At 55.5% G+C, this 27,403-nt stretch overlaps 1 long non-coding RNA gene across 1 annotated transcript; it reads left to right on the plus strand.

The window, feature by feature from the left end:
• Positions 1-1,606: 1,606 nt before the first annotated feature.
• LOC112546388 (uncharacterized) lies at positions 1,607-27,060 on the plus strand. The gene is made up of 4 exons (XR_003090081.2): positions 1,607-1,691; positions 10,050-10,147; positions 22,972-23,218; positions 23,772-27,060. It is a non-coding gene; the product is annotated as an uncharacterized LOC112546388 (long non-coding RNA).
• The last annotated feature ends 343 nt before the right edge of the window (positions 27,061-27,403 follow it).

The raw sequence follows: 27,403 nt of genomic DNA on the forward strand, positions 1-27,403 counted from the left end.
GAAAATGAGAACAGGCGCCTGCATGGCCCTTTGGTGACTGGTGTTTGCAAAGTCTTTACATGCCAGACAGGCTAAATGTTCAGCCACCATTCCAGAGGGCATGCTTCCGTGCTCCTGATGCTCATTAAAAAAATAATGTGTTAATTAAATGTGTGACTCAACTCGTTTGGGGAGAACTGTATGTCTCCTGTCCTGGTTTACCTGCATTCTGCCACACGCTTTGTGTGATACGGTCTCAGATGATGTCCTGGCAGATGTTGTTTGTTTTAAGAACACTTTGATGAAACACAAGGTACCAAGGTGAGCATTCTAAAGATAACCACAGCACTCCACTCAACGTTTAAGACTCTGAAGTGCCTTCCAGAATCGGAGAGGAATGCCATGTGGAGCATGTGGAGAAGTCTTAAAAGAGCGACACTCAAAGGCAGAAACCACAGACGCCAAATCACCCCAAAAAATGGTGGCATCTGACTCAGATGATGAACATGAACACGAGTTGGTCCATACTGCTTTGGATAATCCTCGAGTAGAATCTGTCATCAGCATGGAGGCATGTCCTCTGGAACGCTGGTGGAAGCAGGAATGGACACATGAATCTTTAGCGCATCTGGCATGAAAATACCTTGTGATGCCAGCTACAATAGTGCCATGTTCTTACTTTCTGGTGACATTGTAAACAGGCAGCGGGCAGCATTCTCTCCCACAAATGGAAACCAACTTATTTCTCTGAGTGATTGACTGAACAAGAAATAGGACTGAGTGGACTTATAGATGCTAAAGTTTTACCTTGTTCTTGTTTTGAGAGCATTTTTTTATACATAATTCCACATTGGGTTTAGGCTGGGCATTAGGAAAAACTTCCTGGAATAAATTGCCTAGGGAGGTTGTGGAATCTCCATCACTGGAGATATTTAAGAGCAGGTTAGACAAACACCTCTCAGGGATGGTCTAGATGGTGATTGGTCCCCGTGAAAGCAGAGGTCTGGACTTGATGACTTTTCACAGTCCCTTCCAGTCGTATGATTCTGTGGTTTTATGGTGACTCTGTGACTATCCTGATTCAACCCATGTATCATCCCTGTAGCTGAAGTTATGAATATTGTGTATGTGTCTGTATCTCAGATGTGATCATTGTTGGGGGAACACCCACAAGGTAGCTTACACCTAGGCTGGCCAGTCCATTGGGAATGGGCCATTTAAGCTGGATGGGTCATTCAGAAGAATCAACTGTCTCTCTCTATATCTATATTTATATCCCCACCCCATCTATCTATCCATCCCCCCACACACCATCTCTCTCTCTCTCTCTCTCTCTCTCTCTCTTTCTCTTTCTCCCCGCATATGTGCCTCTTGCACCCACTGCCGCACTATTTTTACTTCCGCCAGTCTAAGCATGAGAGCCCACTGCTGCAGAGGGAAGAAACAGCCTGTGAAGGGTTAAGTCCACAACCTCTTTGGAGGGGTGTGTGTGTGTGTGTGGTGGGGAGTACAGTCGCCAGAGCACAACCCCTCATTAACTCGCTGAGCCGTCGGCACCGGCCTGTCTGTCTGGGTTAGGCTGAGCGGTTGGATTGGGAGGGAGGCGGGTGGGGCGGGGGGACCAGAAGGAACTTCTGCCTCGGTCTGAAGTTGTGGCAAAGTTTCAGAGGCGCTCGCAGGGCATCGCCGAGAGGGTCTGGGAGCCGCTCAGGGTGAGTGAGTGTCTGTCTGGAGGGTATGGCGGGCCGGCTGAGTGGGGCGCAGTCCCGAAACCCCGGTACCGTCTCCTAGACAGGGCAGGAGGGTGTTTTTCCCCCCAACACAGCAACACGGCATTTACCAGATAGGTTTATTGAGGGGCCGTGGGGGGTACCTAGGAGGGGGCCAATGTGATTTCCAAGGGAATTAACCCATCTCTGGATTTTCCTACCCCGTCCCGGGCAGAGCTGTCTTTCTTCTAGGGACGAGAGGATACTCCAGAAAAGCAAACCTTTGGGACAGACCAGTACATGCCAAGTGTTGGGTGTTTTCAAACAGCGTCTTTAGCGACACATCTTCCAGCCTGCATCCCATTCACTGCCCCCAACAGATTTCCCACTCAGGTTCAGATCACACAAGCTGCTCTCCCTACCTTTCGGGCATATTTTTCTGGAGCCAAATCCAGCAATTGCCTGTGATCGGAGCTTGCTTGCCAGAAGACGGCTTCTTTCCCTAGCGTTGGATAGAAGAAATCCATTTCATTTCCGTAGGGAAACCGATTCCCCCTGCCTTCCTGTCTCCTCTCGGCAGCACCCCAGAGTTGTGAGGTTCCCAGCCCGCTTGGGGAGGTACCACCACGGAGCCCCTTTGTTAAAATTGCACCGATGCATTGGTGGGGGTTTGTAATGAAGGTTCGCGTCTCCCGTCCCCAAAGATCCCGTTGTGCCACGGATCAGTGTAAACAACCGGTGACACGCTGCAGGTGGATTGAGAGATCCCGCTGCCGATAGCCTAGACACCGAGATTGGCAAAAAGAGCCGATGTCTGTAGGCACCGAATCTCAAGAAGCAAATAATGTATGTGCGGAAATAACACCGCTCGAGTCTCGCCCTTTAGCCTGGTCAGTTTCAGCCCTCGTAGCCCGTTGTCTTTGGGTCACTCCGTGGCCTGGGACCGGCGTCGCTTCATTCACAAAGAGGAGGCCGAAACTCTGAAGCAGAAGGGCAGCTCTCTGGGGTAATTCCCGGGGGATTCGCCCGATGCCGTGGTTGGGACGTTCCGATCAGCCCGGCCCGGGAACATGGGCACCTGGACCCCGCTGGCTGGAGGCCGGGGAGGCAGAACGGGACAGCAGGCCCTGCTTCTCGCGTGTGTGGACGGGGAAATCCATTGGGAAGAACCACGTGGAGGCGGAGGTTCGATTTTACTGGACTGTGAAGCCCATTCTGGTGCCCAGGAGAGTCCGAAGTAGCGCAGGCGCCAGAGGCTCTGCGTCCGTAGAGGTCGGACTGGAGGGCCCGTTGGGAGGTGGAGGGTCAGGTTGGGCATTTGAAGGCTGGGCGGAGAGGGAATTGGCCCCCACGAGGGGAGCAGGCTGGGGGACGCCGGCGGGGGAAGCTGCTGGCCTGCTTTTGGGGGCCGGGTTTGAACGGGGCGAGGAGAGGAGAAGGGAGCACGGGGGCCCATCCTGCCTGGCGTTGGGGTGTGCGTGAGGGGCTGGGAGCTCAGCCCGGTCTCGGGGGCCAGCCGGGCTGTTGCGATTCGGGGCTGAGGCGCGGGGGGTGCTCAAGGGAGGCATCCGAGGGAGCCAGCCTGGCACCGGCGCGGTGCAACGTGCCCCCTCCCAGGGTGGATTGGGCCTGGCATCCCAGCTCTGGGCTGCCCTGAATTGCGGCTCCAGATCTGCCCGTTTCTGCCCCGCACTGCCCCATGCTCCTGGGATTGTGGAGCCGGGAATGGGGCTTCCCAGGGCAGGGTGAGGAGAGGCCCCCTGGGGCCCGATCCTGAGCTAAGCCCGGCCCTACCCGCTGAACGGAAGCACCCGGCCAGGCAGCTGTCTGGCAGGCTTTGCAGCCCGTTCCCTCCTCACCCCGGCGGGGCTAAAAGCCTCGGTCCTGCCAGCACGACGGGACCCCGCACAGGAGAGCGCTGCGGGGAAGCACCGGGCAAGGGGAGTCGCGGAAACAGCGCTAAATCTGCTCCCGTGGACTGAGATCTCTCAGTGTCTCTGCTCACAGCAATAGCGGATCCCTGCGGCACCGGGCAGTGGGGTGCCGTGAGGCCGGGCCCAGCGCCGAGCCAGGCTCGGGGGCTTCCTGTTACTCCGCGGATAGTCCGGATTCACTCCGAGCGGCAGCATCTTCCTTTGCCGTTTGCTATCCCAGCCGGCCCTGCGAACCGCATCCCCAGAGGGGGCTGCCTCTCCGCACCGGGCGGATGGGCCTCCCTTCAGCTTGCACCGCGCATTCGGGGCCTTCACAGACGCCGCGGAATTTGGTTCTTTTTTTGGCAACCAGGCTGCAGATCTGGCCAAACCGAAACGTTCCACACATGTGGGTCATTTCCTTGGAGCCCATTGCGGATACTTTCCTGAAAACATCCCCCCGCTACCCAGCAGCACTCCAGAAAGCCAACTGGACATTGGAAATCATTAGCAAAGGGATCAACAAGAAGACAGCAAATAACCTATTGCCTTTATACAAATCCACGGTACTTCCTCATCTTGAATATTGCCCACACATCTGGCTGCCCCATCTCAAAAAAGATCGGTTGGAATTCAAAAAGGTACAGAAAAGGGCAATGAAAAAGATCAAAGGGTTTGGAACGGCTTCCACGTCAGGAGAGATGAATAAGACTGGGACTTTTCAGCTTGGAAAAGAGATGACTAAGGGCGGATATAGATTGAGGTCTGTAAAATCATGAGGGTGTGGAAAATGTAAATAAGGATGTGTTATTTACTCCTTCCCTTAACACAAGAACTGGGATCAATGAACTGAATAGGCAGCAGGTTTAAAACAAGAGGAAGTTTGTCTTCACACAGTCAACCTGTGGAACTCCTTGCCAAAGGATGGCAAAACTATGAAGGATTAAAAAAGAACTAGATAAATGCATGTAGGATAGACAGGATGGTGCCCCTAGTCTCTGTTTGTCAGAGGTTGGGAATGGATGACGGGAGATTTGATCCCTGTTCTGTTAATTGCCTCTGGGGCACCTGGTACTGGCCACTGTGGGCAGACAGGACACTGGGCTACATGGCCCTTTGGGCTGAGCCAGTCTGGCCGTTCTTGTGTTCACCACATTGTGTCCACCAAATCTGAAAAACTGGAAACGTTTTCTAATTAGGAACACGTTTTTGTTTTGAAGTTGCCTTTAATTTAAAAGTAGTTTTAAAAAGAGCTCAAAATCCAGCAGGAAAGATTTGGGGGGGCAGGGTAGGGGAGCGTTCTCTGGTCTGTGTTGTGCAGCGGGTCAGGTTAGAGCAGCGGTTTTACACGGAGGGGGCGCGCCCCAGCGCCGGGTGGGGGGGTGTTGGGCACTGGGGCTCGGTGCTGCAGGGGGATCAGGGGAGCAGTGGGGGGCCAAGGCAGCTCCCTGCCTGTCCCGGCACCGCAGACTGCGCTGCACCCCAGAAGCAGCCGCAGCAGGCCCGGCTCCTAGGTGAGGGGGGAGGGGGAAAGCACACAGGGCTCCCCGCACTGCCCCTGCCCCAAACACTAGCTCCGCCCTCCCATTGGCTGGGAACCTGCTGGCAGCTGCTTCTGGGGTGCAGCCTGGTCTGCGGGGCCAGGAGAGGCAGGAAGCTGCCTTAGCCCCTCCCGCCCCAGCCCTGCCCCCAAAGCCAGAGCCCCCCTCCCTCTCTGAGCCCCACCCCGGAGCCTGCACTCCGTCAACGATGTTCCCCAACTGGGTCACGAGAAAGAACGTCTGGAAGCCGCTGGGTGGGACGATCGCTATTGGCTGGTCTCCCGCCCAGCCGGGACGCCCTGAGTCTGGGGTTGAATGAAATGGGTTTGGACCCCAAGTGCTGTTTGGAACGCTTTGATTGGCCAAACGGTGGGAACCGTTTCGTTCCGGTTCCTCCCCGACTGACATTTTTCCCACTTTTTCGGAATTGCCCCCCCGCCCGGAGAGAAGAACCGGCTCTGCCCTGAGCCCTGCGCACGGCAGAACCCGGCGCGGGGCAGCGAAATACACCCCTGGGCGCGGACGGGGCCCTGAAACGGACGCAGCATTTCTCAGTGGCAAGAGCCAGGGGCTTTGGGAGACGTCTGTGTGAAAGGGGAGGGGGAGTCAGGCCCGCGAAGGGGGTCTAGGCACAGGGCGAGGGCAGCCGGTGACCCCAGTGACATCAGTGGAAGCGGATGGGTGCTTAGCAACTTCGAAAATCTGGCTACTCGTTTCGACACCAAAATCTTGGTTTCAGAGCCAGATTGTAGACACCTGGGCTACGTCTAGACTGGCATGATTTTCCGGAAATGCTTTTAACGGGAAAGTTTTTCCGTTAAAAGCATTTTCGGAAAAGAGCGTCTAGATTGGCACGGACGCTTTTCCACAAAAGCACTTTTTGCAGAAAAGCATCCGTGGCCAATCTAGACGCGCTTTTCTGCAAAAAAGCCCCGATCACCATTTTCGCCATCGGGGCTTTTTTGCGCAAAACAAATCTGAGCTGTCTACACTGGCCCCTCTGTGCAAAAGTTTTGTGCAAAAGGGACTTTTGCCTGAACAGGAGCAGCATAGTATTTCTGCAAAGAGCACTGATTTCAGACAGTAGGAAGTCAGTGCTTTTGCGGAAATTCAAGCAGCCAGTGTAGACAGCTGGCAAGTTTTTCCGGAAAAGCGGCTGATTTTCTGGAAAAACTGGCCAGTCTAGACACAGCCCTCATCTTTAAAATCTTGGCCACTGCACTTGGCAAATATCATCCATTTAGGACCTTTCCTCACCCGTGAGTAGGGACCTGCCATTGAGCTCTGTTTCGGCAGGGAGGTAAACCGAAGTTTGGAGGGACTTTGGGGATATGCTGTGATCCCCGGATTAGACGTACAACCAGGAGCTAGGAGAAACCACCTTAACCCTAGCTCTAGCTATGTCTACACTGTGGCTATGTCTACACAACAAGTTTTCTCTGCAAAAAATGTGCTAACGAGGGACTCATTTGCATGAGTCGTGATCTCATGTGCATATTTTCTGCCGAGCTGTTTTTTTCGCTAGAGTTTTCGCGCAAAAACAAGCAGTGTGGATGTTTTCTTTTTGCACAAAACCCCCTTTTCCAGCAAGAAAAGGGTTCTGGCGTGGGTTAGGGGTTTGGGCGCTCACCTGGGGAGGGTAGGATAGTTGGTTCAAGTCCCCTCTCTCTCGTGAAGTGGCCAGAGGCAGGGAGCATAAAGGACCTGCCAGAAATAGGGCAGTAGGGGTGGATTCCGGCATGGCTTAGGGGATAAGGCGTTCGCCTGCAGAATGCATGGTGGTGGGTTTGAGTAATGCCCCCTCTGCCTGCCAGGGAAGAGACTGTGGAGCTAACACAGGTCTCCTGAAGGCTCTTGCAGGAAAAGGGGGTTTTGTGCCAAAAGAAAACATCCAGGCTGTGTCTAAACTGGCCAGTTTTTCTGGAAAATCAGCCGCTTTTCCAGAAAAACTTGCCAGCTGTCTACACTGGCCGCTTGAATTTCTGCAAAAGCACTGACTTCCTACTGTAAGAAATCAGTGCCTCCTGCGGAAATACTATGCTGCTCCCGTTCAGGCAAAAGTCCTTTTGCGCAAAAGGGCCAGTGTAGACAGCTCAGATTTGTTTTCCACACAAAAGCCCTGATCGCGAAAATGACAATCGGGGCTTTTTTGCGGAAAAGCGCGTCTAGATTGGCCACGGATGCTTTTCTGCAAAAAGTGCTTTTGCGGAAAAGCATCCTGTCAATCTAGACGCTCTTTTCCTCAAATGCTTTTAACAGAAAAAACGTTTCTGTTAAAAGCATTTCCGGAAAATCATGCCAGTCTAGACGTAGCCCCACACTGCTTGTTTTTGCGCAAAAACCCCAGTGAAAAAGAACAGATCGGCAGAAAAGATGCAAATGAGATCACGACTCATGCAAATTAGTCCCTCATTAGCATATTTGTTGCCAAGAAAACTCGTAGTGTAGCTGTAGCCACTGGGTACAATGGAACTGTAGCGATGTTGCTGGATCGCCATAGTATATAGACACTTTCTATAGCGGCAGAAGGGGTTTTTCCATCGCCTTCATGTAATCCACTCCCCGAGCAGCAGTAGGCAGGTCGATAAAAGCGTTCGTCTGTTGATGGAGCTGCATCGACACTGAGGGGAAAAACTTGAACAACGCGTGGTCCTGTAGCACCTTGGAGACTAAGAAAAAATATATAGATGGCATCACGAGCTTTCGTGGGCACAGCCCACTTCTTCAGAGGAGTGGAGCAAGGGGCACAGAGGGATAAATATAAAACAAAACGAGGGGAGGAGAAACAACAAAACCCCGTCAGTTGCAGTGCCCGTGCTCCGTGAGGCTAATAGAGTGGGCTGGAAATGCCCCCTACTTAGCTTTTGATGCCATTTGGGTGTTCAGTCCCCAGGTGGATGTACACAAGAAGAGCAGACCTGCCGTCTCTCTCTCTCTCTAGCAGGGCCCTGAGATTATTCTGCAAGAGAACGGCCACTTTGAAACCCATCACGGAGTGCCTGGGCTGGTCAGAATCTTCCCCGACAGGTTCCTGCGTGCTACCATTTCCGGTGGCTGAGCTGTGTCCATCAACCTGTGGAACTCCTTGCCAGAGGAGGCGGTGAAGGCTAGGACTATAATAGAGTTTAAAGAGAAGCTGGATAAATTCATGGAGGTTAGGTCCATAAAAGGCCATTAGCCAGGGGATAAAATGGTGTCCTTGGCCTCTGTTTGTCAGAGGCTGGAGCGGGATGGCAGGAGACAAATCGCTTGATCATTGTCTTCGGTCCACCCTCTCTGGGGCACCTGGTGCTGGCCACTGTCGGCAGACAGGATACTGGGCTAGATGGACCTTTGGTCTGACCCAGTACGGCCATTCTTATGTTCTTATGTATCAACCTCTCACTGCCCCTAGGCAGAGGAGCTGCCCGCCAACTGAACCGCCCTGGAAACGGGGGAGAAAAATGTTCCTCAACCCGCCGATTTCTCCCTGTGTCCAATCTCAGCCCCGCTGGGTCTGGGCCTGTTCATTCCTCCCGACGTGGGGCTGCCAGCCCCACACAACTGGGCTGGAGACTGTCATGTGATGGGAATGCCACGTGGGCCAGCCTGGCCCGGAGCAGTGTGATGGGCGCGGAGGGGACAGGGTGGGGGAAGCGGAGGCAGGTAGGGACGGAGCTGAAAGGTTAGGGCGGCCTCCGAACTGCCTGCCTCTCCCCCGCGCGCTGACCTTTGCTTGGCGGGCTCTTGTCTCCTTGCATGAGATGATCAGGCGCAGGACGTGAGTCGTGTGGCTTGCCGCGGAGCGGGGGTGGCGTCACGGCCGGCGGTCGAGCCAGCTGAGAGCGTGGGCAGGATCCCTGTGCGGGCAGCAAAGCGGAGTAACTCTTCCAGGGGGCGGCAGGCAGAGATTGTGTAGCACGCCGGAGGGGACCACTGTCCCTTTGCAAATGTCGCGGTAAGGTCACGCGGCGGCTAGCGGGTCTCTCTGCCCCCCGACAAGGGGGCTACGTGGCACCGATCAACTCAGATCCCGTCTGACTGACGATCACAAACACTTAGAGTGAAGTTTTCCCAAGAGACGAGGGATCTGGACCAGGGGGTTGGACTCAGTGATCTTCTGACGTCTCTTCCAACCTTAGGAGTCTAGGATTTGGGGTGTCTCAGTTCACAGGAGAACCACTTGAGATAAAAACCATCACACTAGGTCAGACCAACGGTCCATCTAGCCCCATGTCCTGTCTGCCCACAGTGGCCAATGCCAGGGGCCCCAGAGGGAGGGAACAGAACAGGGAACCATCCAGTGATCCCTCCCCTGTCTCCCATTTCCAGACAAACAGAGGCTAGGGACACCATCCTTACCCATCCTGGCTAATAGCCATTGATGGACGTAACCTCCATGAATCTATCCAGCACTTTTTTGAACCCTGTAGAAGTCCTGGCCTGCACACCATCCTCTGGCAAGGAGTTCCACAGGTTGACTGCGTGCTGCATGAAGAAATACTTCCCTTTGTTTTAAACCTGCTACCGATTAATTTCATTTGGTGACCCCTAATTCTTATGATTTCAGAGGGGTATGTTATGGGAACAAGTAAATAACTTTTCCTAATTCACTTTCTCCACACCTGTCATGATTTTATAGACTCTATCCTATGCCCCCCTAGTCTCCTTCTTTCTAGGCTGAAAAGTCCCAGTCTTTTTAATCGCTCTTCAGAGGGCAGCTGTTCCAAACCCCTCATCATTTTTGTTGCCTTTTTCTGAACCTTTTCCAATGCCAAGAGAGCTTTTTGGAGATGAGGCGACCACATCTGTACGCAGTATTCAAGCTGTGGGCGCACCATGGATGTATAGAGGCAATAAGAGATTCTCTGTCTTATTCCCTGTTCTTTTTTTAATGATTCCTAACATTTTGTTTGCTTTTTTGACAGGCGCTGCACATGGAGTGGATGTTTTCAGAGACCTACACTCCACGCTCTCTCTCTCGAGCGGGTAAATGAGATGCCTTCGCAGGGCTTGGTTTTCTGAGGTCAGTTTCTCAGCACGGTCTGACCCCCCCGGCCTTTCGCAGTGTCTTCGGCGGAGTCCCCAAAACTGGACTTGGTTTTGATTCATATGGCACCGCAGACACTGACAGAACACAAAAATGGATCACAAAATTGCAGCTGGCTCTGCGCTCCGATGCTCACCCCTCCCCCGGGCGAGTGGCCTGATTTGTGTTACCCACAGGTTGGCTACGTCTACATTGGCAAGATTTTGCGCAAATACTTTTCACGCAAAAGTTTTTGCGTTAAAGTATTTGCGCAAGAGAGCGTCTGCACTGGCATGTGCTTTTGCGCAAGAGATGTGCTTTTGCACAAAAGCATCCGTGCCAGTCTAGCCGCTCTCTTGCGCAAGAAATTCATGGTGGCCGTCTACACTGGCCTCTTGCGCAAGAACAGTTGCACAAGAGGGCTTCTTCCGGAGCGGAAGCATCATAGTCCTTGCGCAAGAAGCCCTGATTTCTTACATTAGAACGTCCGTGTTCTTGCGCAAGAACTCCCCGCCAGTGTAGACAGGCAGCATGTTTTTGCGCAAGAGCGGCCGCTTTTGTGCAAGATCATGCTAATGTAGACACAGCTGTGGTGCGTTGTCAGCAGGCATTGTGGGGCAAGGCCTCTTCTAGTGAGTTGTACCAGCATCTGGTGCAATTGGCTTCCCGGAGGTGCTGCACAGGCTACATCTACCCTGCGCATTTTTGCGGCAGAAAATATGCTAATGAGGGACTCATTTGCATGAGTCGCCATGTCATTAGCATATTTTCTGCTGTTTCTTTTTGTGCAAGGGGTTTTTGCACAAACAGGAAACGTCCCCACTGCTTCTTTTTGCGCAAAAACCCCTTTGTGCAAAAAGTAACAGCAGAAAATATGCTAACGGCATTGCGACTCATGCAAATAAGTCCCTCGTTAGCATATTTCTGCCGCAAATAGGCGCAGGGTGGACGTAGCTTCAGATAGGGTTGCCAGGTGTCCGGTATTTTCACCTCCTATCCGGTAAAAAAAATTCAGAAAATACCGAACACCTAAAATGTCCGGTATTTTCTGGGTTTTTTCCCCTGCCAGGAGGCGAAAATACAGGACACCTGGCAACCGTATGAGACACTCAGCAACTGGTCCGAGCCCCCGCCCCCCCCGGGTCCCCTGCTTACCTGTTTCCCCAGGGAAGCTGCCTTCTGGCTCGATCAAGAAAACAAGATGGCCACCAGCAAAAAGCCTAAAGACCTGAGCAAGGGGAAGCAATGCCTTCCCTGGGTCTTAGTGCTCAACCGCTCCCTCTTCCTATCCCTATTCTGACTCTGCACCTTCTTAAAGGGGCCATGCTGTTTTAATGCTGTTTGCGGGGTGGGTGGGTTGTTTAATAACTCTCAGGATTTTTTTTTTTTTTGCTCAACAACTTTGGTCTCCCCCCTTTTCCCCCCCTCAACAGAATTTTTTCCCCATTTATTTTTGCGGCGGACGGGGGGTGGTTTGGTATTTTTGGTTAAATCATCTGGCAACCCCAAAAAAAACCCATGTCCATGTTTCTCTTGGATGGAAGGCCAGTGGGGACAATCTTCCCTTGCCACGTCTGGCGTGGGGGAAACGAGGAGCGAGGGGATTCTTAAAGGTGCAGTACCAGTTTTTTTTTTTTTTTTTTTTTTTTTTTGCACTCAAGTTTGGTCTCCCAGGTTTTCTTTTGTTTTGCCATGTTCGGGATTTTGGTGAAAGCATCTGGCAAGCCCACCCTCCAGGTCCGTGTGTGGTGCCCAAGCCCTGACCACAATCCATTAGCACAGAGTCGAGGCACCTGGTGGTAGGAAGCAGGGCATGGATGGAGCCTCGTTCTTTCCCGAGGACCTCAAATGGGGAGCTTCTGGCTGTGGGGGCCGGGGAGGGGGCTTAGAAAGGGAGAGCGAGAAGCTGGCCCCCGCGGGGGGATTAGCACCATGGCGTGACTTTGCAGGAACGAGGCAGTGAACAAATCCGGGCTGGCAGGGGGCGTATTCCTTGCTCCCGCTAAACGTCTCAAGACGTGGCTCATTAAAAAGTGATCTGTGCGTGTGTAATTGACATTATTGTCGGGCGGCTCAGTGGCTGGTTTTCAAGGCAGAGCGTGGCCCAGGGAAGTAAGCCCACGGCCACTTTGTATTCATCTTTAATGGGAGGAATTAATGAAGGATCTTCTCATGATACTAATGAATAATACCCCCTCCCTCGTCGCTGGGCGATCGCAAAGCGCTTTTCACAGGAGAGCAGGATCACTGGCTCTAGTCCACAGATGGGGAAACTGAGGCACGGGACGTGCCCAAGGATTTACCTGTCTCCCCCCACAAACTATATAGCTGGCTTAAACTGCAGCAAGGGAGGTTTAGGTTGGACATTAGGAAAAACTTCCTACCTGTCAGGGGAGTGAAACACTGGAATAAATTGCCTAGGGGGGTGGTGGAATCTCCATCGCTGGAGACTTTTAAGAGCCTGATGGACAAACACCCTTTAGGGACAGAATCTAGCCTATAATCGGAGACCTGCCTTGAGTGCAGGGGACTGAACTAGAGCTCTGAGGCTCTGTCTACCCTGCCGCGCTATTTCAGGAGACCAGAGGTAACCCGAGATCGCTGTCCTGCGTCCTTTGAGAGCGCCCGTTATTTTGAAATAGACCGGGCTCGACATCCCTGTAAACCTCGTTCCACAAGGAGCAAGGGGCGTTTCGGAATAGCGGGTGATTTCAAAGTAAGTGTGGAGTCGACACTGCATCGCTCACATTGCATAGCTTATTGCGAGCTCCGGTGCAGTATAGACGCCCCCTCGGGGTCCTTTCCTGCCCTGTGGGAATTCCTTTCACTCGGGGATGTCACATGCCGATGCCAATAGTTCAGCGGGGGTTGATTTATTTATCAGCCTCCTGCGACTGGAGTAGCCCAGTGATGAGGAATCTGTCCTGCAGACAGAGTTGCTTTTGCTTTCTTTGTGCTCTGTGTATGCGTAGCTGTGTGTGCATCTGAGGGTGTGCGTGTGCATTTGAAAATGTGTGTGAGGCTGAGTGTGTGCTTCTGAGCGTAGTTGTGTGTGCACATGTGTGCATGCATGAGTGTTTGCATGTGCTTTTGAAAATGTGTGTGTGCAGCTTAGTGTGTGAGTGAGTGTGAGTGCATCTGAATGTGTGTGTACATGTGTGCGTACACCTGAGTGTGCATGTGCATTTGAAAAATATGCATGTGTGTGCATGTGTCTGTACACCTGAGTGTGTCTCTGTGTGTGTGAGTGCGTGTGTGCATCTGAGTGTGTGTGTTTGAATGTGTGTCTGTATGTGCGCATGTGTGCATCTGTGAGTGTGTTTCTGTGAGTTTGAGTGTCTGTGTGTGCATGTGCATCTGTGTGTGTGTGTCTGTGTTTGAGTGTGTGTCTATGTCTGTATGTGCGCATGTGTGCATCTGTGAGTGTGTTTCTGTGAGTTTGAGTGTCTGTGTGTGCATGTGCATCTGTGTGTGTGTGTCTGTGTTTGCGTGTGTGTCTCTGTGTGAGTGTGTCTGTGTGTGTGCCTGTGTGTGACTGTGTGTATGTGTCTGAGTGTGTGTGTCTCTGTGTGTATGTCGGTGTGTGAGTGCATCTTAGTGTGTGTGTGTCTGTGTGTGTGTTTGCGTGTGTGTCTGTGTGTGAGTGTGTCTGTGTGGCCGCTCTCCCCTCTGCAGAAGGCCTCGAGGGGCTCGCGGGAGCGATTTGCACTAGTGCCTTCCGTGCGAGGCCCCGGGCAGACAACAGAGAGTCAAATCGCACGGCTCAGCCTGGGCAGAGAACGGAGAACTATCATGCTGCCCCCGCCCCACGCCAGCTCCCCCCAGTCATCCCAGAGGCCGTGTCCTCAGGGATGGGGTGCCCTGGGGGGGAGAGGGCGGGGCAGTGGTGCAAAGGGGCGGGGCTTGAGGGACAGAAATGGACAGGCCTCCCCTCCCCGCCCACCTGGACTCCCGCAGGCCGGGGGTTTGAGACCCCTGATCAAGAACATCCAAGAAACCAACGGAAATTGAAGCAGGCCAGGTCCCACGGGAGTCCCCTAAAGTTGAGACTGAGTCCACCTGAGTCGCGGTGTCCTGGGTCAGTGCGTCGATACAGCCGAAAGCAACAGCGTCTCGTCTCCTGCTCGCAGAGATTTTCAGCGGTGACCAGAGGTGACAGTAAAGGGGTGCACCCCCCAAAAGACAAGGGGGGATATTTAAAGAATCATCAGGGACCTATTTAAAGAGCTGGCCTGGACTTTTTCAAGAGGGGGAGCTATTTAAAGGGGAGGTATTTAAAGAGCTGTTAATGGGCTGTTTAAAGAGCAAGGGACGAGCTATTTACTGGGGGGTCTCTTGCACGGCTGCTGTGTTCCCTGCAGCCACCCCCCACACAGACAGCCCCCAGCTCTCCTCCCCTCATGTTGCCCCCCCCAGGGGTGGTAAGGTCAAGGGAGGATGTGAGCCTATTCTAGTCCTAGCCTTCACAGCCTCCTCTGGCAAGGAGTTCCACAGGTGTAGTCAACCTGTGGAACTCCTTGCCAGAGGAGGCTGTGAAGGCTAGGACTATAATAGAGTTTAAAGAGAAGCTAGATTAGCCAGGGGATAAAATGGTGTCCCTGGCCTCTGTTTGTCAGAGGCTGGAGAGGGATGGGAGGAGACAAATCGCTTGATCGTTGTCTTCGGTCCACCCCCTCTGGGGCACCTGGTGCTGGCCACTGTCGGCAGACAGGTTACTGGGCTAGATGGACCTTTGGTCTGACCCAGTACGGCCGTTCTTATGTTCTTATGTTATGTTCTTATGAGCCTGATCCATTCTTTCCCATCTGGCCTCCATGTTTCCCTTCCCCGACCTTTGCCCACAACTGGTCTTCCCTCCCTTATCTCTCCCCCCAGCCCCTCCCCTCACATCCCTCTGCTCCCTAACTCCCCCCGCCCCCTGGCACGGGCTTGCATGTGCTGTTTCTGTCAAAACACGCAGCAGGGCTTCCTGCAGATGCTGCCGTGCTCCGGTCCGCCTCCCCCAAAACCACCCCCTGAGACAGAGGCATCCGGTGAGAACTGGCCTTTGCATTGCAGGTGTCTGCTCACTGAGAGCCTTGAATTCATAGGGCCTGGGTGATGCTCAGGTTGAGTAGACACAAGAGCAGAGCAATGACTATCACCCTCTTTGCCATTGTGCGCCACATAGGGGGCCACCAAATGAAATGACTAGGGAGCAGGTTTCAAAGAACCAAAGGAAGTTTTTCTTCATAAAGCACACAGACAACCTGTGGAACTCCTCGCCAGAGGATGTTGTGAAGACCAGGACTTTAGCAGGGTTCCAAAAAGAGCTAGATACATTCATGGAGGTCTGGTCCATCAGTGGCTATTAGCCAGGCTGGGTAGGGATGGTGTCCCTGGCTTCTGTTTGTCAGAGGCTGGGAATGGATGACAAGGGAGTGACCGCTTGATGGTTCCCTGTTCTGTTAACATCCTCTGGGGCCCCGGGCCTTGGCCACTGGGGGCAGACAGGACACGGGGCTGGATGGACCTTTGGTCTGACCCCGTCTGGCTGTTCTTGTGTCCTTATATGCAGCTCTCGGTGTGTGACGTGGGCCACATCCGCACTGTACATCTATACGCACGACCCGTATGGCCCTGAGCGTGTGCCATGCCCTGCAGCTGTGGCCGACTGGCCTGCGAGCTGCAGGTGGAGACTCACGGCCCCACAGCCACACGCTTGCCATGAGCAAAGCTGCTCTCAGCCCCCTCCGGTCCTTTCTCTGCCCAGGCGCGCTGTAAACCCGCCCCGCGCCCTCTCATTCCGGGTGTTTGCCATTCACAGGGTTTTCCATCCCAGCCCCTCTGCGGGTGTCAGCCGGTGCTTTTTGTCATAGATTCAAGTCTGGCCTGATGGGACCAGTCGTACTGTCTGGGCCTCGCTTGTAGGCGGCGAAGGGGGATCCTTTTGCAGAAATCAAGCGGTTTTATATTCAGTGTGTAAGCAGAGATCGGGACCCCCCCCCCATTCGATTTTAAGTTACAGGCTGGCTGACTTCCCCTCTGCGCCGTATTCGAGCCGCCTGTCCTGCCAGCAGCACAATTTAAAGTCATTTTAAAAGATGCTTCCTAGGAATATTCACACCCCCAGGGGGTACGGGAGGATGGCACCTGGAAGAAATGCAAGTGACTTTCACCCCTGGCTGAACCGCCCGGAGAGTCTCCCTCTGTGGACACCTCTCCGCTAGCTAGTCGGCTCACCAGCCACTCGGCTGAGCGGACGCGGGGAAAACAGGAAGCAACCCTGCTGCAAAATGCGTCAGCGTGGAGACAAACCCGCCTGCTGCGTGAACCCGGGCTCAGCTTCTCCCAGGCCACCTGGCTCTTCGGAAAGCAGCTGTCCTGGCTGCTGGGGTAATGCCCACACCTGCTGAGGGGGTGGGTTTTCCCATGGAACGGCAGTGGGACCCCAGACGGAGAGCGAGAGGGGCTCGTGCACCAAGCTCCGGAGGTCCCAGGTTCGGTTCTGCCTGCCGGTACTACACGTCCCTTCGTGGGGTCCTGCCCCGGTTCTGTACCCCCAGGTCCAGATGCTTGGTGGGGGGGGGCTAATTGTGATCCAGAGACACTCCATGCCTGCCCCCCCGCACAGATCCCATAATGGGGTCGCTCCCTGCCAGGCGGGTGGGTTACGCTGTGACGCCTGGGGCCAGCCGAAGCCAGAGTTTGGCTCATAGACCCTGGTTGTGTTCCCTGCTGTCTCACACACACAAATCTGTGATTCATTGCGCGTGCTGCCCCTCCTCCAGGGCATAGACTCATAACTCCTAGGGTGGGAAGAGACCTCGGGCCGTCTTGGGGTCCCACTCACGCTGTGCCGCAAGGTCCCTGCGGCGTGGCACCACGGCTCGGCTGCTCACTGGGGCTGGGATTCGGGGCATCCCGTCCGAGGGAGCTAGGGGGACACATGGCTGCTTCTCGCCTGCCCTGCTGGCTGCTCCCAGCCCACCTGGTGCAGGGGTGTGTGTGTTGGGTGGTTTGGATGAGCCGGCTGCAAGAGCCCCCCATGGAAAAGGATGGTGCCTGATTTTCTAAAGCAGCTCTTACTCTGTGCTCCTGGGAGAGCCACGCTGTACGGCTCAGCCCCCGGGGGCCCCGTTTGCCTGGCGACACCCCCGGAGCGTTGCATTCTGGGGCTGGGCAGCTGGACCACGGAACAGGGAAGGAACCATTTTGAGGAAACGATGCAGCAGACGAGTGACTTGAGGAGGGGCTCGGGTGTCAGCCCTTTGTGTTCTGCTCCTGGCTCTGGAAGGGAAGGAATGTCTAGTGGTTAGAGCAGAAGAAGGCTCTTAAGGATCCTGTTCCCAGCTGTGGGGCAGATTTTGGGGGACAGTGAGCAGGGCAGAGGGGAGCAGCTGCCTGGAAGGCTGGGTTAATTGCTGGCTGTGGAAAGGGACAGGAGGGTCTAGTGGTTAGAGCAGAGCACTGACATTCCGGCCTCCGGAGGGGGTGTGTGTCTCTTCTCACCTCTGCCACTAGCTCTGCCACTAGCTCTGTGTAACCTTGGTCAAGTCACTGCCCCTTTGAAATCTGCCCTGTCTCCTTGTTTAAGGGTTTTGCTTGTTAAGGCCCCTGGAGTCAGTGGCTGGAAGGGCCCAGAAGCTGGGGACGTTACGCCACTCGGCCCTTGGGGCCAGCCAGTTCTATGACATAACCAACCCTGGAGATTTCCCGTAGCCTAAGTGGGGGAGATTTAGGGCCGGACAGAGAGCCGGTGTCAATCCGGAGTGACTGCAGTGGTCGTCTCCTTTCCCGTGGCTTAAACACCCCGTTCGCTGCCCACGGCGTGGCTGTTCCGCGTGGCTGCTTCAGGGAGGCCGGAGCAGACGGCAGAGGGGCCATCGGGGTGCGATCCTGGGGGACGCTGCCCGGCGTTGGCAGAGCGTTCCAGAGTCTGAATTCCATTCCCGCAGGCACCTCTCGGGCTGTGTCCGGCTCCCCCTTGGCGGAGGGGGCAGGCTCATCTGCCGCGTGACAGGCGGCCGTGGTTCAAAGCGGGCCACGTTCCCCGAGGGAGCGAAAAGCCACTGGCTACTCCCACTGGGTCTGCGATGCAGTGTCTTGTGAGACGTGAGCGTCCTTCCGCCCGGCTCACCTCTGACAGGGGTTTGCAGTGGGTCCCGTGTGAAGACAGATTAAAAAGACTTGGACTTTTCAGCTTAGAAAAGAGGAGACTCAGGGGGGCTAGGACAGAGGTCTATAAAATCATGACTGGCGTGCAGAAAGTGAATAAGGGAAAGTTAATTACATAGTCCCACAATATAAGAGCTAGGGGTCATCAAATGAAATGAATAGGCAGCAGGTTTAAAACAAACGAAAGAAATTTTTTTTTCACTCAGCCCACAGTCAACCTGTGGAACTCCTTGCCAGAGGATTTGGTGAAGCCCAGGGCTCCAAAAAGAGCTGGACAGATTCATGGAGATGAGGTCTATCAATGGCTATTAGCCAGGATGGGTAGGAATGGTGTCCCTAGCCTCTGTTTCTCTGGAGGTGGGTGATCACTGGATGATTCCCTGTTCTGTTCCCTCCCTCTGGGGCACCTGGCATTGGCCACTGTGGGCAGACAGGACACTGGGCTGGATGGACTTTGGTCTGACCCCGTCTGGCCGTTCTGATGTTCTTATGCTCTTCAGGGGGACACCAGGAGCCTAAAACAGGTTTGTGGGCTTGCAGCAAAAGCTTGGGATGTGATTGACGCAGAGGGGAAAGGGAGTGGGGGTGCCGTGGCGCGCAGCCCCGGCAAGGGCTGGCTGCATTGCGGCAAAAGCCAGCCGGGAGCCATGCGAAGAGCTGGCAGGGACCCAGGCTGCAATAGGACCGTACCCGTAAGGAATGGGAAGTCACTTTCCCGTCTTGGAAGAGCCTTGTTCCTGCGACGGGCCGGCCAAAGAAGCCTCATTCTGCCACCTGTTTGGGGTGTGCCAGGATGGGAACCCCCGGTGGTGGGGTGGAGTTTACTGGGTGCGCACCCCATGTGATGAAGTGTTACTCTGCATTTCCACCCGTGTGCTGAGAGCTGGGTTTCCCCAGTGGGACAGAATCTCTCCTTGGCATTGGGTCCTTTCCTCCTCCTCCTGATCCCCCCGCTCAGAGATAACCGGGCGGGAGCACGTGCGCCACCCCCCTTCCCTTCTGGTCCCCCCATCTCCCATTCCTAGCCACTGCGGTTCTGGCAAAAGGCTGCCCGCTCACATGTGCCAGTCCCAGGCTGTGGTGCATTCACAGTTCATAAAGCACGTGGAGACTAAGCAGAGCTGACAGGCAAACCTTTACTGGGACAAACGGGAATATAGTATCAGGCAAGGCTGACCGGAGCGTGAACCCGCGCCAAACACAGAGCAAATTAGCATCAACGAAAATAGCAGGCAGTTCAGATCACTTATGTGTGAGGTACCAAATGAACTGGCCTGTCAGGCCACGTTAGAGCAGGGATGCATAAGGAATCGCAGCCCCGGAAGTTCGCTCGTGACCTCGGCCGAGGGGAGGGGGAGTTGCGGGTCTGCGTGTGGGGGGTGTGTGTGTGTGATCACACCTGGAAAGTGGATGAGCAGTGTGTGTGGGGGGGGCAACACAAAAGAGGGTGTCCTGTGTTTGGGGGCACGTGTGGGTTGCCGTGACCGTGGGAGCTGGGATTGTGGGGGAGCACACACACACGATAAGTGCGTGGTGTGTGCTTGGGCGTGTGTGGATGGTGGTACATACAGAGGGGGGGTACGGGATATAAAACCATGGTACATCTGCATCTTGAATACTGCATACAGGTGTGGTCGCCCCTTCTCCAAAAAGCTCTCTTGGCACTGGAAAAGGTTCAAAAAAGGGCAACAAAAATGACGAGGAGTTTGGAACGGCTGCCCTCTGAAGAGAGGTGAAAAAGACGGGGACTCTTCAGCTTAGAAAAGAGGAAACTGAGGGGGGCTAGGAGAGAGGTCTATAAAATCACGCCAGGTGTGCAGAAAGTGAAGAAGGAAAAGTTATTTATTTCCCCCATATCATAAGAACTAGGGGGCACCATGTTAAATTAATGGGTTTAAAACAAACAAAGGGAAGTTTTTCTTCATGCAGCGCACAGTCAACCTGTGGAACTCCTCGCCAGAGGATGTGGTAAAGACCAGAACTTCAACAGGGTTCAGAAATAGTGAGATACATTCATGGAGGTTAGGTCCATCAGTGGCTATTAGCCAGGATGGGTAAGAAGGGTGTCCCTAACCTCTGTTTGTGAGAGGCTGGAAATGGGTGACAGGGCGGGATCACGTGGTGGTTCCCCGTTCTGTTCATTGCCTCTGGGGCACCTGGCATTGGCCGCTGTCGGCAGAAAGGCCCTTTGGTCTGACTGAGTGTGGCCGTTCTTACGTTCTTGCGAACATGAAGACAACCGGAGTGGAGCTGTAACCTGAGGATGTTCAAAACCTGGTCTCCGCGCTCCAGGGAAAAGGGCAAGTTAATGAGAGGTGCTCATCGTTAGCCAGATTCCTCTGAGGAGCGATTGACAGAGATACGCCGGCTTTTGTGTTTTAAAAATCAACTGTTTTAATTCCTTGACATTGTCTTTGGGAGGCAGCCTGTCACTGCATAAACAACAGCAGCAACAATAAATATACCTCCTTACACAGCACCTTTTATCCCAGCAGGCCACAAAAACCTTTTGCTGTGTCTCTGCAGGCACCGTTCCACCAGCATGCAGCCACCTCTGGGGCACAACAGGAGGGCTCTTTAACAGCGCACAGCAACAGCAAGGGAGAGATGCTGCATCTAACTGAATCTGCAGGAGAAAGGGAGGAGGACTTCCTAGTTATCTTGGAATAAGCTAGATGAGCAATACGGCCGTCACTTCTACCTGTGTGAAAAATACCACCGGATCGTTAGGGTGACAGCTGGTTGGGAATATGGGTAGCATGGCACCCCCAAGCACTGCACTAGGGCATTGGTTCAATACCAAGAGGCGGGACAGCGCCCCCTGCTGGGTCACCTGCTGCACAGCACCCCCTAGGGCCGGAGAGTCAGGAGAGCGCCCCCCACTGAATCACCTGCTGCACAGCACCCCCTAGGGCCGGAGAGGCAGGAGAGCGCCCCCCACTGAATCACCTGTTGCACAGCACCCCCTAGGGCCGGAGAGTCAGGAGAGCGCCCCCTGCTGAGGCAACTGCTGCATAGCACCCCCTAGGGGCAGAGAGGCAGGAGAGCGCCCCCTACTGAATCACCTGTTGCACAGCATCCCCTAGGGGCAGAGAGGCAGGAGAGCGCCCCCTACTGAGTCACCTGTTGCACAGCATCCCCTAGGGGCAGAGAGGCAGGAGAGCGCCCCCTACAGAATCACCTGTTGCACAGCATCCCCTAGGGGCAGAGAGGCAGGAGAGCGCCCCCTGCTGAGTCACCTGTTGCACAGCATCCCCTAGGGGCAGAGAGGCAGGAGAGCGCCCCCTACTGAGTCACCTGTTGCACAGCATCCCCTAGGGGCAGAGAGGCAGGAGAGCGCCCCCTACTGAGTCACCTGCTGCACAGCACCCCCTAGGGGCAGAGAGGCAGGAAAGCACCTTCTACTGAGTCACCTGCTGCATAGCACCCCCTAGGGGCAGAGAAGCAGGAGAGCGCCCCCTACTGAGTCACCTGCTGCATAGCATCCCCTAGGGGCAGAGAAGCAGGAGAGCGCCCCCTACTGAGTCACCTGCTGCACAGCATCCCCTAGGGGCAGAGAGGCAGGAGAGCGCCCCCTACTGAGTCACCTGTTGCACAGCGCCCCCTAGGGACGGAGAGTCAGGAAAGCGACCCCCTACTGAGTCACCTGCTGCACAGCATCCCCTAGGGGCAGAGAGGCAGGAGAGCGCCCCCTACTGTGACACCTGCTGCACAGCAGCCCCTAGCATCCCTTGGTGGCTTTGCTTCCATACCCGCCCAGAGGGAACAGCGCCCCCTACTGAATGCCATGGAGACTGGACCCCAGACACAAAGAACCCCAAACACTGGGGAAGTCTGACTCTGGGCCGAAGCCTGGATCACCCAGCTGGGGCTCCTAAGCCAAATTCCTGGCCCGGTAGCACATCCCGGCTGCTGCGATGCGGTTCTCCAAAGGCACCGGGAGCTTTATAGAAACAGCTGGGGCAGAAGCAACATCCTCCTGCCCCAAGATCAACCCCCCGTGTCGGCTGGCCGGCCAGGCCCTCTGGTGCACAGTGGCGAGGCTCTGATTCCCATCAGCAGCAGATGCAGGACGGCCACACGGCCACACAAACACACCCGGGTTTGCACGAGGCACACCCCTGCTCTTGCAGCTTTTAACCTTTCCTGAAATCCCAGCCTGGGGCTGCACGTGTCCGGGAGGCGGATTCAAAAAGGAGAGGGGAGAAATCCGTCAAACACATAAAAGTCTGGACTGGCAAAGGAGGGCGGCGAGCAGCAGCGAGGGAGCGCGTGACCCTGTTTGCCTTTCTCTCCCGGCACTGGCACATTACTCGCGCTTGGGTTCACCAGGAGTGTGAATGCGGGAAGCCAAGTCCCCAGTGAGAGGCAGAGACAAACTTTTCAGCTTTGTTGGGATGAATCAGGCCGGGGGAGGTGGGGCGTGAGCTGGAAATGGGCTGTTGTTCTGGAGACGTTCACACTTGGCTTCGATTTCCCTGCCACTTCCTCCCTGACCGGCCGCGCGGCGGGGTGAAGGGCCTTGTTTCGGACCTCCTGGGCAAACAGGGCTTCCTGCTTTCAGCCACGCCGCCCCTCATGGGGAACTCGGTGGTGCTGATTTCTCTGTGGATACTTCCCTCCACCCCCAGCCTTCTAGGTTTGATATTTTGCTTTGTTCTCAGGAAATCTGAAAATGCAACACTGTGGCCGGGACTTCCCGATCCGGCCCCTGCACTGCAGCCCCCAGCTCCACCAGATTGGACACGCTCAGCCGCCAAACAGAGTCCCCGATGCATGACAGCATCCCCCGCTGTGCTTACAGTCCTTGACTCACTAGGACATATGCCCAGGCTTACCTGCTTGCCTGAGTCAGGGCCTATGGTGCTGTGAGGCAGGCAAAGACTGCAATGAACTGGCTGGGAGGCACAGGTGGGTGCAGCCCTCTGCTGGACAGACTTAGAACATCTGAGCTGTGTGTCATAGGGGCCATACTGCTAGCGGTGGTTCGCCGGTAGCTCAAGTAATAGTAGACGGGTCTTTGGAATAGAGATCTGTTCCTACTATGGCTCTAACAGCCCTGGTGTAGGGAGGAGTGAAGTCCAAGAGACTTGGAACCCCATGGTTGGGTGGGTAAATTGGCACCCAGCAGGGTTACAGACCTGTGGGGTAACAGAAGCAATTCCTGGGGGCTGAGAGACTCCTGTGATGGGGAAGTGATTGTAACCACCACGGGGCAGATTTGAACCTGGGACTTTGGGGAGGAGCCGCCACAGCTTGAGCTGTACGCCAGCTGGCGCGCAGCTCTGGCTGTGGAGCTCCCTTGCTCTTATCTCTCGCTGTCGGTGGTCTCAGCGCCGCTCCGTGGGACAGTGACCCCTGGGCAGAGGATGGACGGCTGCGGTGTCAGTCCAAAGAGGCAGGAAACTGATGGGGCATGAAATGTTCGTTTCAAGGCTCTCTCCGACTTCCCTTTCATCCACAGGCCTCCACCGCCCGGCCTTCCCCCAGGGGAAGGAGAGCAGAGACGTGCAGCCACCGGAGGGGCTGGCCCCTCGTGAAAAGGGCTCACCCGGGACGACCATGCAGCCCCGCATCGATCCCCCAGGCTGTCGGCGAGCCCCTTTGGGGGCTACACGCCAGCAGCGGGGAAATGCCATCAGGAGGGGGAAATACGCGGAGATTTGAAACTGACAAGAGAGTCTGGTCCAGGCCAGGCGGCTGCCAGAGCTGGGAATGGTGGAATTGACAAGGCGAGAGGGGAAGGTTTCTTGCTATGGCTGCTGCAGAGCTCCATCCCTGACCTTTCTTCCTTCTCTGTGCATTATCCTCCCTTCCTCGAGTCGCGGCTCAGCCTCTCCCTCTGCCCCTTTCCATCTCCTCTGCCCGGCTCCAGCTCCCTTCACGGGCTCACTCATCCCGTTTTCCAGCCTCCCTGCCTCTCTGATTTTGACTCGCAAAGAGAGACATCACTGGAGCCAGGCCTGGCTCCTGAGCTCTCAGTCTCCTGCTCTCTCTCCCCCGCCTCCTCAGCCGCACCCCGGAAAGTCCCCTTCCCCTTGCCCCTGCTGAAATCCTCATGCCCATCTTAGCCCGGTTGCAATTCTCCGCCACTGCGAAATTGAGGGCAACCGTTCCCTGCCTCCTTTGCTGGCTTCCAGCCCAGGGTTTAACACAAGGCGGATGGGGAACCCTCCATATTGTACGGGTGGTACAGAAAGAGCCCCCGTCCTGTGTCTGGGCGGATTCATCCCCGAAGTCCATGCAGTAGCACCCCGGGGGGCTCTGCTCTCCTGCCATGCGGTTCTCTGGTGCAACGAGAGAGGGGCTTTGCTTTGACAGCCCCCAGCTCCACCCCCTCCTGCGCATCCCTGACAGTCTGCACCCTGCCCCGTGCTCTCGCAGGCCTTGGGAGGCGGGCCAGTCCTCGCCTCCAGACAGCCCCGCAACCTGAGATGAACACGCCCCAGCAGCACAGACACACTCGCCCGGGACCCCACCCCTGCCACAAACCCTGGTGCCAACTCTGTGCACACATCTACACAAGTGACGCCATCACAGGCCCTACCCACATCAGGGGCTCATCCGCCTGCACGTCCACTAACGTGGTCTATGCCAGCCATGCCCCTCTGCCACGGACATTGGCCAGAGCGGCCTGTCTCTGCGCCAAAGGGACACACGTCAGCCGGCAGGAACGGTACCACACACAGACCTGCCCGGAACATTTTAACCTCCCTGGACATTCAGTGATGGATTTCCAAGTAGCCACCCTCCTACACACACACTTCAATGCCTGAAAACCGAGAAACGGCAGAGCTGCAACTGACTTGCAGATTAAACTCGCCCAAGCGAGGACCGAATAAGGACGCAGAACGGTTCCCTCACGACAAAAGGGAGTCCGCATCCCCCCTGCCTCAACCGGCCTTAACACTGGCCCTGCACGTGACAAGTTACTCCCGTCTTTGGACATACTAGTTGGGACGGGGCCTCGGCCCCGCACTGGGTTGAGAAGGGTTAAATCCAGCCCTGGGAGAGGGCGGGGCTAAGGAGCCAGGAGCTGTGGTAGCAGCCAATCAGGGCCCAGCTGAGGGCTGTATAAATAAGGGCTCCTGGGCAGAGAAGACTCACTCCTGCTTGCTCCTGCGGTGGAGCAGGAGGGACCTGGCTGTCTGGGAAGCTGGAGGGTTCCTGATACAGAGCGGGGCTGGGGAGCGGCAGGCAGGGCTGGGGAGCTGAGGCCTTGCTCTGGAGGCCTGAGGTACTGAGGCTCCGGGGAGGCAGGCGAAGGCAGCGGGTCCACCCTGCTTTGCCAAGGATGAGTGGTCCTGTCAGACGGCCGTTTGCCCCTGCAGTGACCGATTCCAAGAGCCCCTCCTGGCTAGCTGCTATTGACAGCCCTAGACGCCCTATTGGGAGCGAGGGAGGGGCCGGCTAGGGGCACGCTGGTTAGCTGTGGGGGGCCCCTTCCGTCAGTTCCTTCGGGCGGGGGCCCAAGCTGGTGCTGCGGTTTGTGCGTAAATAATCACGGGCGAGCCCCGAGGAGGGGGCCCGTCCTGCCGCCCCCCTTCCTGCTGCGTGGCCGCTTGCTCCTCAGCGCCCCACGGAGCGAGTCCTCCAAGAGAAAGATGCTACTCAGTATGTGTCGGGGAGGGGGGGCGGGATGCGGCCCCTAGGGGGCATCGCTTGACAATAGAGAGCAGGCAGGATCGGGCCCCCGTTCTTTGCAGAAGAAAGGACCCGAGTCAAAACCGTGGCTGAGAATGTGGGGGGAAGGGTGGAAAAAGGACACGGAGCCGGGATCGCACCCCCGACCCGACCCGTTCCCCAGCTTCGGGATCACGCGGGCTATCGGGATCCAGGCTACTTTTGTCAGCCTCCATCCACGTGGCAGAGCCGGGGGCTCTTTAAACCTTGTCCTGGCCTGGATTGTGCCCGGCCGGCAGCGCTCACTGCCGCAGAACAGCTGCGAATGGGCTGGTTGAATTAGTCTGTGGGTAAAGGCCCCGATCCGGCAAGGCCCTGAAGCACACAGCTGCAATGGCCCGGCTCCCTCCCCGGGCCCTCCTGTCTCCATGCTCCCTGTAGCCTGTGCACAGTGGGTCGGAAACACCCCCGGGCGTGTCACCCGCTCTGCTCAGAAGGGATCGCTCTGAGCCCCACCGTCCCTGCTGCAAGGCCAGAACTTGGGGGCGGGTCAGGGTTTGTTTTTCAGAAAGAGACGCCATCCCGGCTGGCTGGAACGTGCCCAGTGAGTCCCTGCAGAGCGTGGGCAGCACGCAGGGGTTCTGATGCACAGAGGTTAGCTGCGATGCCCAGGTGCTCTTGGGGTGTATGCGTGTTAGATCTGCTCGTAGGGTTGCCAGGTGTCCGGGATTCACCCGGACAGTCCGGTTTTCGGCTCCTGTCCGGTAAAAAAATTCAGAGAATGCCGGATACCTGAGCTGTCCGGTATTTTCTGAATTTTTCCCTGGCCAGGAGGCGAAGATGCCGGGCACCTGGCACCCCTACAAACACTCAGCCTCCTGCCCCCCCCCAACACCGCTTCTGGCCCCCAACACCCCCAGCCTCCCGACCCCAGCCCCCATCCTTACCTGGTTCAAAGGCTGCCAGCCAAAGCAATGCTTCCCCTGGGTCTTAGTGCTCAACTTCTCCCCTGTTCCTATTCCTGCACTTAAAGGGGACATGCTATTTTAATGCTGTTTTATTTTAATTTTTTTTTTTGGCTTAATAAGTCCTTGGAGTCTTTTTTTTTTTTTTGCTCAACAATTTTGGTCTCCCCCTTTTTTTCCTCTTCAACAGAATTTTTTCCTCGGTGTTTTTTTTTTTTTTTTTTTTTTAAGGGGGTGGGTTTTGGTATTTTTGTTCCAACCATCTGGCAACCCTACGTGTGGCTGGTCCGTGTGTGTTAGACATGGACCTGGGAGGTCTGAGTTCTGGATGAGACTCATGGTTGCTGGGCGCTGTACTTGTGGTAGATACACCCGTTCTGGGTGGGTGAGACGGGACACACCCAACTACCCTTGCGGGGGGCTGAGGCGGGGTTGTGTCAGTTGTGGATGCCTTTTGGGGGGCCCCTCCTAGACTTTGCGGATGTTCACATCACAGCAGCCTGCACAT

The sequence above is a fragment of the Pelodiscus sinensis genome, chromosome 5 (genome assembly GCF_049634645.1).
Source record: "Pelodiscus sinensis isolate JC-2024 chromosome 5, ASM4963464v1, whole genome shotgun sequence".
Lineage (NCBI taxonomy): Eukaryota > Metazoa > Chordata > Testudines > Trionychidae > Pelodiscus > Pelodiscus sinensis.